This window comes from Dysidea avara, chromosome 2 (assembly GCF_963678975.1).
Source record: "Dysidea avara chromosome 2, odDysAvar1.4, whole genome shotgun sequence".
Classification (NCBI taxonomy): domain Eukaryota; kingdom Metazoa; phylum Porifera; class Demospongiae; order Dictyoceratida; family Dysideidae; genus Dysidea; species Dysidea avara.
Window position 1 is genome coordinate 52230331 of NC_089273.1, and position 12442 is coordinate 52242772.

Below are 12442 nucleotides of genomic sequence, written 5' to 3' on the forward strand. Positions count from 1 at the left end.
GAAACAAAGCTCAAATTAATAAATATACACCAACATCTTTATTTTGTGTCAGTACTTCCAAGAGATATGAGTACTAGTCCGCCTCATGTCGGACAAGCACTTCACTATAGTTTTTTTTTCTTTTTTAAATGAGCAAGCAAGAGTAAAACTTTAAAGAGAAGATACACAGAAACATATAACAAATAAAACTTAATGAAGCGGGTCTGGTTTCAGCTTGGATGAGGTCAATTGGCAGTGGTGCTAGAGATTGACCAAGGCATCTCTTAGAAAATCTAGATCCTTGTAAACATCTGATGGAAGAATGCAGAAGGGAAAAAGATATGCAGCACCCATTATGGCAGCATAATGTGTATCCCACTTGTTGGAAAGGAGATATGGTACCGCTCAAATGTAACACCGCACTAGCTCAATTGCAAGTGATTAAAAAACTTGCTAATTAAAGGGTGTGGCACCCATTTCCTTCGCGAGTATTCATCCCATTTTGTATGGGATGGATACTCGCGAAGGAAATGGGTACCATGCCCTTTAATTAGCAAGTTTTTTACTCACTCGTAAATCAAGCTGTGCGAGCGAGTGCGACATTACTTTTGAGCAGTAGCATAGGCAAGGTGCCATTCCACCTGTAGCAGAGAAAATTAATGTAGTACATTTTAAATGAGCCATGTTCTATTTCAAGCATTTGAGTCTTGTATGAGCGCTTCTTAGACATTTTATGTATAAACAGCCCTAGCATTGGTGGAACAGTTAGTTGGAGTGCGGGGGTTGAAAACTTTTACATCAGTGTATGTCTTCCCAAAAGCCATTTGCAGCAATATCTAAATGAGCGCCATCTACAGTATTTGATGAACCAAGAATGAAATGCTCACCAGTAACTGGTTGCAAATGGGGCTCAATTTCAACTTCATGGCAGACTTTGGTATCACGTATCTCATTTTGATGAACAGATGGAAAACCACCCTTGGGACAGGAAGACAAACCTTATCCAGCAACGCATGGATTCGCCTGTTCATGGAGAAGAACCCTATGGGTGTAAGTTGCATCTCAGTAGACGACTGGATTCATATGTTATGAATGTTTAATTAAGAACCTGTAATTTATTCTCCATGCTGTCACTGTACTAATTGAATTTTCTGTTGATACCACTTTGTAGTGCTACCTTCAAAAGTTCTTGGCCTCTAGAGCTGATACTTCAGTTGACCATTCCTTTGGCTATATCTAGATAAAAAAAAAACAAGTTGATGTTTTGCTACTTCTAAAAACCAAGCACACATGTAGTTAATACCATCCATTCTAACTAAGTAGGCAATTATAATCAACCACGTATATAGTTTAGTTTATATTGCTATTATTGATTCAGCTAAATAATTATACTGTAATTTAGCGTATTTCATAATTCACGAATTATCTTGTAATTCAGTAACTACATTGCTATGCATTTCTAAGTAAGTGTAACTGTAACAAACCAGTTTAAACCATAAATTATGCACAGAAGTATCTCTTATCTCTTTTATAGTGTGCCTAGGTTTTCTCACGCGAATTATATAGAGTAAGCCCAAGGCTATCCTTCATTTTCATTCACGTAAGTATCCCCCTTTCAACTCGAAGGATATGCTATCTCTGGTAGCCTAGGAAGCCTTTAACGTTGTTATTAAGGGTGCTCTGTACAGTTCCGCGTATGGCTTCTGAGGTTAGCACAGCTGGGGTTTACTTATGAATTCCCATGGTCACCAGTAATTATCTAATTAGTCTGTGGCTTGTTTAAAGCGTGACATGCCCAATGAGAAAATGTCTTTTATGATGAAATAACTTGCCACAAAACGAAGAAAGAAGAGCGATATACATGAAGGAAACGAAGTAAGTGTTGTATCTTCTTCATCGTAGTCTAATGAATATTGCTATCCGTAATTGACCGATTATCTTCCGGTTACGCAATTAAGAAACAATTACTGTGGCCATAGAACAGCTGCGGGTGCCTCAGTTTCTACACCTTGATACTAAAATTAGAACTAGTTTGTCATTTTAGACGCGATAGGCACGAAACTTTCAGATGGGCAACCATGATATTTATGCATTAAAAGAGCGTTTGTCATTTTTTGATAGCTCCTTCTGGCGAGGAATGGCGTGGAGGTAAAGAAGACTGATCAGTGCCAGCACAAAAGCGGAAGAAGAGTATCTGATAACTGAGAAGCCAGAGAACCAAAATAGAAAAGCACGTTTGCTTGTACAGTTTTCAATAATGTATTTTTAAATAATCAAGTCACTAGGGCATTATAACTCGCTTTCTACAGTGAGTTAAGACATGGGACTTGAACTAAACTGTGCAGTAGTGATAACTTATAGCAAATAAAAAAAGTTTTGCAGAATGGTTTAATCCATTCATAAGTTATAGCAGAAAACACAATTTATGGGAAGCCATATGTGGAACTGTACAGAGCATCCTTAAACGTTTATAAACCAAAAGGGAAAAGGACCATTCACAAAGTATAATATTATGAAGAGTTGCCATACCTGTATTTCAGACTGCTAAGAAGAAACCACCTCAGAGCAAAGTTTGTGTGTGTGTGTGTGGAAGTTTAATACAGACTTATATTAGTTTTCAATTCATACATCCTGGTTGCTTCTTACCATTTTTAACATTTTTGCTCACGTGGGTGCATACAGACAAGCAAACATAGGTAGGTAGGAAAGTACACACACACACACATACACAGTTTTATGAAAACAATGTTAGTAAAGTACAGCTGTGCTGGCTTTCAGCCAGCTGTGGGCATACGCTTGGTTTCAAAAGTGAATTTGAAAGATTCGCTAACATATGTGACCGGATCTGTGAGAAGCCGACATAGCTAATAGCGCATTTTTCAAATTCTTTTTTACAGAATATTTATAATCTACTTAGCCAAGTATATGCTCTGGCCAAGTTTTATGCCAACAACTTTTGGAGTTACAGCACTACAAAGTAGCAACAATAGAAAGATCGATTTGTACACCAAATGTTGGGAAAATAAACTACATGCGCTTAAAAAATGGCTGTAACTTACAAACACAATGCAGTACATTGCACCATTGTGTTCACCATGAATAGGGGAGTCTATTACTGGGTAAGTGTTTTCTTGTACTACCTTTCTTCACTACATACAGAGATGAAATTAGTGAAGAAAAATCAATTGCGTACGATCGTTTCAACATGACGTAAACAAATGCCCATAACGTATGTATCCTTTAGTCTACTGCAACGAAACAAAGATTTTCAAACTCCTCTTGAGTAGGCAAATAAAATGTTATCCAGGTTTTTATCATTGGACCCTTTCTTCACAAAGCAAAAAAGCGTTAAACATTTTACAAATTATTTTCAATTAAGCAAATATTTTACCCGTTGCAATCAAAAGCTTATACTGAAAATTTAGGCTTGCACCATTATGTCAGGTTTTCGCAGATCCAGTCACATATGGGGTTCTTGTATATCTGGTCACAATTTGCAAGAGCAAAAGCCCCCACAACTAGGGAGTAGCCAGTTGTCTAATCCCCATACTAATCTCCACTATAAATTACTAGTGATTCACCTCACATGTACAAGCATGTGTAGGCTGTGGCTTGTACTTATTAATCAATTTAAAACTCAGGGTGAAAGGGTTCACTACTGGGGGCAAAATTGTTCATAAATCCCCCTAAACGGGGATATCACTTAGGTACACACTGTAGGTAGATCTGCAACGGCAGCCAAAATCTTGACCAACAGAAATTGTGCTTTGACACGTTACTATATAAGAATCTCCGATGACTTAGTTACAATATTTCAGCACTTTCGATTGTGAGTTGGAAACTTTTACTCTTGACCATCGACTTAGCACAAATTTGGTGGCCTTGACCTTTGACCTAGACCATGGTTGCAGATTTACCTACAGTGAGTGCCTTTATGTCACCTCCTTGTCTCTACAAAGATTTATTATTGATTCACTGATTTGTGTGATTGTAATAACTGTTATTGCAAGACAGGATGTTGATGGTCAGTTTGGTACGGGATAGTATATTTATCAGAATGGCGGAAACGGCGGAAACAGCAGAATCGTCGTTTACAGATCTTAGAACATCCACTACCAGTTAGTTCCTCACTGTTACATATAGAACAGATAGCTAGTCTACATAGAACTCACAACAATTGAAGTGCACGGTCTTTGTAGCATCGATTTTCTGTCTTCAATCATTTGTGGCAATCAATTCTACTTTTATCTTGAGCCTCATTAGTTAATTGAATGATTTATTAAACATCACCTTCCAACAAGCCTTCCAATTAGCACACCACATATAAAGTGCATGCTACTAGAAGTGCCCTATAGCTAGTTACCAAACACATGATAAGAGCATTCTAGATTGTTCTTTAACTGGTGTTGAATGGTCAGGCTTAGTTTTAGGTGGTCATACTCTATTTTCTCGAGGTGGCTTTTACAGATTTTCAATTACAAGTGCCCCCCTTGAAAGCGCTTCTAATAACATGTGCTTCAAGCTATGGGGTGTGATGGTTGAGGCTACACTCTAAGAATTGATTGCTACTAATGATGTTATTTAAAGCTGCAAGAAGACAGAAATCAGCGATGCAGACCATAATTATGTTTTAATCATGGTGAGTTCTATGTAGCTGTTTTTATATGTGTCTGAATTTGACAAAACAAGGCTTTGACGCACAAAGCTTCGTTAGGAGATATGGCGATTTTAAGGAATCATTGAGTAATAACTTCCCAGTGCCTACAGCTGTGCAAACAAAATTTGCACCAATTATTCATCTGTTTACTAGCTATCACTGAGTGGGTGTACACATTTGTGATACCCAAAATTTGCCTTGTTTTGGGCAGCTTTTTTTCGAGCGGGTAATAATATCACAGGTGGTAGTAATAGGGTGGGAGGGTGGAGGTGGACGGTGGTCTTAATATAGGGGTACAAAATGAAGTAAGAAGACGATTGGAATCCAGAGGCCAAGTTTGGGCTCTTCATGGCCCTCCATGGCCCTCAAATTACTCCAAATTGACTGAGAACACTATTGGCGAGCTCTCTGTAAAGTCCCAGCTCACTACACACCATTATCACAAAGCCATGGCCATTTAATGGTGCCAATCTCCCACTCGTGGCTTTGACAGGGTCGGAAGAAAGCTGCTACAGAAACCAGACTTGCCAGTGTTGAAGGAAGTACAGTGTGAAACATGATAGTGTATTAGACCAGCAATCCATTTCTGGTAAAATCATAAGTTTGATTTTGTGTGTGTGGAAGCCTTGTTATATGAAATCCGGTCACATATATGTAACAGTGAGCAGCTAGGTGGTGATGGGTGTTATAAGGCTGTCCATAATCTGTAAGCTATGATTCTGCTGTTTCCGCCATTTCCGCCATTCCGCTAAATATACTATCCCCTTTGGTACTACCCTAAACCTTCCAGTAGGCTTGTAGAGTACCAATTATGTCTGCCAATATCACTTCACTACACACAATACCAATTAACTGGTTATTGCCAATTATTGGTAGGCAAATAACCAGTGACAAAAATTTTGTAGATGTACAGCACTATAATAATTATACAGCACAAACAGATACAAAAACAAAACAATACAAACATACAGTAATTACTAACACACATCATTACTTAAATACATTACCAATTTCAGGATAAATCATTATAGGAGGAAATGATATCTTTGAGGCAACATCATTCCACCAAGTGCTAGCACTAGGTCAAAAATACTTCATAGTCCTCACTAGGTCAAAAATACTTCATAGTCCTCGATAGATGATGATTAGATAGGTTGGCAAAGTGATCATTGCAAAGTATATCATATGAATGCTGGCAGCCAAAGATTATGGGGGTCTAAGTACAAAGTCCTTTGCTGCTAAACCCATACTGGGGTTACAAATGATAGGTTCATATTTGGCAATGGGATACACTATGATGAATAACCCACAATGGCAGGGAGATAGATTTGTAAAAGTTGATTTTTCAGACTACATGCGGACCCTATCAAACGTGACTTCTTTCTACGGCATACATAGGGTTTCCAATATAAAAATTCCGACATCTTCAAAATAATTTGCTAACTGCTGTTACATGTTGGATTAGCTCTCACTAGGATACAGCTGCAGTGGTGATAAATTCCATTGCCTTCTTAGGATAGAAATCAATCAAAACATCTGCAAAATCTGAGATCACAAGCTGTAACTCTCAGAAGCCTTGATCCTTTATCGCAATACTGCAGTTTAACCTTTTTCTTTGAGTAAACCTTCACCTAAAAGCATTGGTAGTTTGATTGGTGAGGTAGGTTTCCTGTCGCTACATCATTTGAACACGATTTTTGGGCTCCAAAAATGGGCTTTTGTCTATGGACACCAAACGGTTGATAGCCCAAACTTCCTCATACCACAGTAGTAATCATCCATCAACAAAGAAGTCACATACGAAGTATGGTTAAGTTGTGACATCTATAACCATCTGGGTGAGCATGATATAGGGCAAAATTAGCCAAAAATCATACCCTTACTACATAACTTAGCCACTCAACTGCTTTAAAATAGACATCTAGGGGTAAAACAACTATATGATCCATAAAGCACAACTAGAACTGAGGATATCATCATCATGAATCATAAAATAAAATTAAACAGTACTAAGGAAATTACATTTAAGCTCGCATGATTTCTGCCATTTAAAAACTTGACACCTTGTGCAGTGCTATAACTGTGACTTTATCCCTCAATACAAAGATTACATTCCCAGTAATAATAAACAAATTTATGCAGTGTATCATTAATAACCACACCCAAGCCTAGTCACATGAGCCTGATTGAATAGGCTAAATCTTTTAGCAATATAACTGTATACTTTATGAATCATACAGTTGTTTTATACTGAGATTTTTACAGTTCAGTGGACAAGTTGTGTAGTCAAGGTGTGATTTTTGGCAAAGTTTGGCCTATATCATGCTCACCCAGATGGTTAGAGATGTCACAACTTAACCAAACTTTGTATGTGACTTCTTTGTCAATGGATGATTACTACTGTGGTGTGAGGAAGTTTGGGCTATCATTAGGCCACTTCAAATAAATTCTGTTTCCCGTCCTGGACTCAAGCATATTTGCATGCGGGCGGGCAGTCCATTATTTCACAAGATTAGCAGCTTTTTCAAGCCATCAGCTAGCTGTATGCCTGGCACAACCATAAAAGGCTGTATGCTTAAACTTGTTCCTTCCTTTTTAAGTCACAAAAAATAACACAAGAATGAAGTTTGTGCCGACTTACTGCTGACACTTGTTTAAGATCGCTTTTACTAAGCCTGTCAGTATGTAAGAAAAACCAGAAGATAATAGAATATGAAATAATGGAATATTTAGAGCTGACAGTAAAGATGCGAGCTGGTGGACGAGAAACAGAGAATTTATTTGGAGTTTGGTGTCTATAGACAAAAACCCATTTTTGCAGCCCAAAATCGTGTTCAAATGATGCAGCGACAGGAAACCTACCTCACCAATCAAACTACCAATGCTTTTAGGTGAAGGTTTACTCACAGAGGAAGGTTGAACTCCAGTATTTCGATCAAAGGATAAAGGCTCCTGAGCGTTACAGCTCAAAATATTGATTTCTATCCCAAGAAGGCAATCGGATTAATCACCACTGCAGCTGTATTCAAGTGAGAGTTAGTCCAACATGTAACAGCAGCATATTGAAATTAGCAATTGGGATTGCGCCTAATAAAATTTACTGATTTTAGCGGAATTCCACATTTCTACCAACATGGTAAGGTCAAAAACAAATGAGAAACCCACTAAAAGTTGGCGTAGGAAACATGTTGTCTGTTTATATAGGCCTACAGGAACTAGAACAAAACCATTCTAAACTAAGTTACTCACACGGCACTATTCTTGAAGCGGCTCTCCTTAACTTTTGTCTTTATGGCCAACAACTCTTCATTTAAAAAAAAAAAAATTTTTTTACTTTTAAGAAACCTCGTTATTAATTCTAGCACACAGTGACAATATAAAATTACATCATAATAGTTCTCTGAATATCTTTCAAAACTGTCCCACAAAATCGCCCTGCAATAAAAGATCAGCCAGAACTAAGTCCCACAAAGGCACAACTGCGGCCCGCCAACTACGGCGGAAACGATCCAGAGTTCGAAAATTACATATGTTCATACAATTCTCTCGAATTACTGAGGTATTATTCATGTACAAAATGTTCCAGACTGTTTTTTACGTTTAGACTAATTGGTTTAAGGTGAATTCCCATAGTCTTGGTAACAGATGAATCCCACAATACGTTACACATTTGGCAAAATGACAAACTGGGTTCGGAAACTGTACTGAGTCCACGTATCCGCTGCAGATACAGCCATGAAAATAAGGTGGAGTATTCCTTAGAGGTATGTGAGTAATTAGCAGACTTTTTTTTGTGGGTACCACTTAGAGTTGTACCGATAATCAGATCAGTAATCAGATAATCAGATCAGTAATCAGTAGAAGCTGATAATTAGCTGTTTGGCCAATCAGAAATCAGTTGTAATGGGCTGTGGCCAGCAGATTACAACCACTGTGGCCAGCAGATTAATTAGCTGTTTACCATAATTGGAAATCGGTTGTAATGGGCTGTGGCCAGCAGATTATTAGTCTATTCAGCTTCAGCAGCTGCATACCACTGGAGGGCTGGTGTCAAAGGCTCTGGCATGTATTTGGGTAATTTGTTTATGTTTTGTGGTAACCACAAAGATAAAGTGATGGTTCAGGCCCTAACCCACTTGTCTGGCTAGCTACTTTGATTGAGACTAGTGTACAATTTGACAGAATTGGCTTTACTAGCTCTACTTTTAATGGAGTGTGCAGTGTGCACAAGTAAAATTGTAGAGACCTACAATGGGGCACAAGGGGTCACTAACTCACGAAAAAGCGGTACGGATTTCAAAATCTTGAACAAATTTCTCAAGATTTCACGGATTTCAAAATATTTCACAAAATCGAACGAGAACTGCAAAATCTGATTTTAAATTACAGGTTGGTGTAGAGTGATAAGTTCTGAAATCACCAAAAAATAGTGGGAGAAAGAAACAAAAGTTCAGCAGGCATGTAAGAGCAAAGCCTCACGAAATTGAGAGGAATCGCGAAGCCATATAAAACAGGAGTAAAGCCTAGGCATAACTATTAAATGAAACCCTACAAAACCAGGAGCAACTTGCAGCTGAAGCCCTATAAACCAGGAAACAAGGCCATGCAATCATTCTGAGGAAATGCCGTGCGAAACCCCACAAAACCAGGAGCATGTCAGTGTATGTTTAAGTTGCTTTTGTAGTTGGAGTGTTGCTAAGTTTATAAAGTTTTGCTAAGTTTGTAGTTTGCTATATAAGTAAATCCGAAGCAGAGCGGAACATCGGATTTCATTCTCACTTTTGTGCAGGAGCAGTTTGCATGGATTCCCCTGGTTTTGTTTGGCTTCCACAACTCGCTTAATACAAATTCGAAATGGAGCGGAACATCGGATTTTATCGATATACTTTTGAACAGTTTGCATGGATTCTCTCCTGGTTTTGTTTGGCTTCTTTCCCACAATTCCTGGTTTTGTTTGGCTTCCACAACTCGCTTAATATAAATCCAAAACGGAGCGGAACATCGGATTTCATTCTCTCCTGGTTTTGCGCGGCTTCTTTCCCACAGCTCCTGGTTTTGTGCGGCTTCCACAACTTGATTATACAAATCCGAAGCGGAGCGTAACATCGGATTTCATTCTTACTTTTGTGCAGGAGCAGTTGAGTGTAAGCTACGGTACCAGAACGAGTATAGAATCAGAATCACGATAACAACATAAGATTTCGTATTTCAGGCAGGATTTTACTGAAGGTGTACGAGATTTCGAAGCAGTTGGTGACCCCCCGATCGGGTATCGGTTAACTATCGGTAAAAATATATCGGATATTGGTTTTCCCTAAAAAGTGGGAATCGGTACAACTCTAGTAGCCCCGGCTACCACCACCTACGTAATTTTGTGGGCGCTTCAAAAATACACGAAAATCACTGTTATACGGCATTTTACGTATTAACGTGTTGTCAATATGATTAGCATATTATTAACATACCGATGGCCAATCCAATGTTAGTAACACGTCGGTTATATACTACCCCTATGATTTCTTCTCCAAAGTTTGTTACAATACGTGCAGAACACCTCTAACTTTTTAAGTTTACCTCTAACACTTAGATACCATAAACTGCTGGAGTCCAACGATGAACACACGAGTAGCTATCAGTACGGTAATAGTTAGTAGCTTACAGATGACTTCTTTCAGCTTCGTGCGACAAACGACAACTGGGCGCATCATTAAGTTTGTGACACATCAAGTGACACATCGAGTGACCATAAATAGACCTATAGTAATAAATCTCATGACGTCACGCACTAAGCGTGGCCTAAAATAGAAATGTTGATATTTAATCCTACTAATAGGTATGGTTATGACATAGAATTTCAGCTAGCTTTCCCGAGTTGAATAGGAGTACTGTTGTTTTAAAACCATATAGCTACTTGGTAGCTAGCTTAGTTTCGCCTCGATATCTTCGCTGTAACATCAGATCTTCGTGATTGCGTAGGTGGCACTGCGCAAAAGTGTTCCTGAGATTCATAATGGGGTGTGGTCTTGGTTTTAATACTGACTGAAGTTAAGCTACATTGTTGGTTGTATAGAATCACTGTGACTCAGGTATCTTCCCCGGCCTTTACCAAATATTTGGACAACTGCCTGTAACCATGCTAGCCTCGTGTATAGGTAGACCACTCCCCCTACACATAAAGAAGCACTATTCTGTAAAGCATTATCATATTATTAAGCACACAAAAGAAAGGTGTAATCATGCCAGACTTGTCATTACCTAGCTGCAGTTATGTATCAGCTATGGAATAGCAAGATAAGTAACTGTCACCACTTAATTTAGCTGACTCTGTGGCCATAACTTGTATTTAAGATACATGGTTACTACAACACTACATGTACTGTATAGTTTGTACTTCATGACAAGATGAATGGTAGTCATACAATGGAGATTATGCCAAGAGAGAGTTGTTATGCAAATTGCACACAATCCTAAGATGAGATGAACAAACAGTGTCAAGTAGACAGGATCACCTGCATATTTTACATAGTCTTGCATGGCCAGGCCGCTTTTTTCCATTAGGGAAAAAAGGGTCTGGTGCAACTCCAATAGTTGTTTACTTCTGAGCTGTCTCCAGACATTGAGGATGCTAATTGAATAACATTGGTAGCAAAGGAGGCGCCGATGATGTCAGTAAGTAAAGTTGAGATGGCTTCAATCTGTTTATCCTTTAAAAATATCTTACTATGCTGCAATGCCTCTTTTATAGCGTCTTAAAAGTTCATCCTCATCATGTAACAAGACTCACAACTGAAGTAGGAGTGCATTGTTTTACTGACGTCATGACATCTCCTTTGTGGCCAATGTTAATCAATTAGTGTTCCCAGAGTCTGGGGACAGCTCAGAAGTAAACAGCTATTGGAGTTTGCATCAGACTCTTTTTTACCCACCCAATACACAAGAAAAAGCGGTCTGGTCATGCAAGACTGCATTCAGTGTAGCAATAGCTAACACCAGTTGGCCAAGCTAGAAAAAAATTGAGTCCAGTAGTACAGTCCACTAGTACAGTCCAGTGATTGTATACAACCTACATTGTTGTAAACGTGAGATTCAATACCTTGGGCATGAGAGTGTGAGATTGCACCTCAAATCGTGAGAATAATGCCGGAGGCGTGACATGGACTTCAAGCAATAGTATTTCAGAACTTTTACATTTTTGATTAGATATTTTTACCACTGGCATGAATTTGGTGACCGTGACCTTTGACTTTGATTATTTGTTTAAACCAAGTCATCACATTCGGCATAGCTAGCCATTCTTCCATGCCAGAGTACATAAACCATACAAAAACAAATTGCAAAACAAAGAACACACACAATGCAAAACAAAAGAAAGTTGGACAATTATGTAATAATTATACCATGGGCAAGAGTGCTTTGCATGATATATGCGCACAAGCCCGAGGGCCGCAGGCCTGAGGGCGAGTGCATATATACAGGCAAAGCACGAGTGCCCATGGTATAACTAATATGTTCTACTTTAACATGTAGACTCACCTAATTGGCAAAATTTGTAGTTGCTATACCCTTCTCTTATATAGGGAACCCAGTAAGCTGTGATTGTGGAATTGAATTTTGCTAAGCAAACTGTGATTGTGGGATTCAATTTTAATACATCAAACAGTAGTTTGATTTTATTATTGCTAATATAGCAATTTTAAGAGACTAGTGTTAATTATGTTACTTTAATTGCTACATTTACAAAAGTAAAAAACAAACTACTGTTAATGTATTAAAATTGAATCCCACAATCACAGGTTGTTTGGCAGA

At 38.4% G+C, this 12442-nt stretch overlaps 1 protein-coding gene across 3 annotated transcripts in view; it reads right to left on the minus strand.

Moving 5' to 3' along the window:
- The window catches only part of LOC136247614 (uncharacterized), a 31768-nt gene extending 21393 nt beyond the window's left edge, over positions 1-10375 (minus strand). For 2 of the 3 annotated variants that reach the window (XM_066039385.1, XM_066039382.1), the window contains exon 1: positions 10211-10375. The gene's annotated coding sequence lies outside the window, so the exon portion shown is untranslated. The remainder of the gene's footprint in view (positions 1-10210) is intronic. The other variant, XM_066039383.1, reaches the window with a different exon arrangement.
- Positions 10376-12442: the final 2067 nt, after the last annotated feature.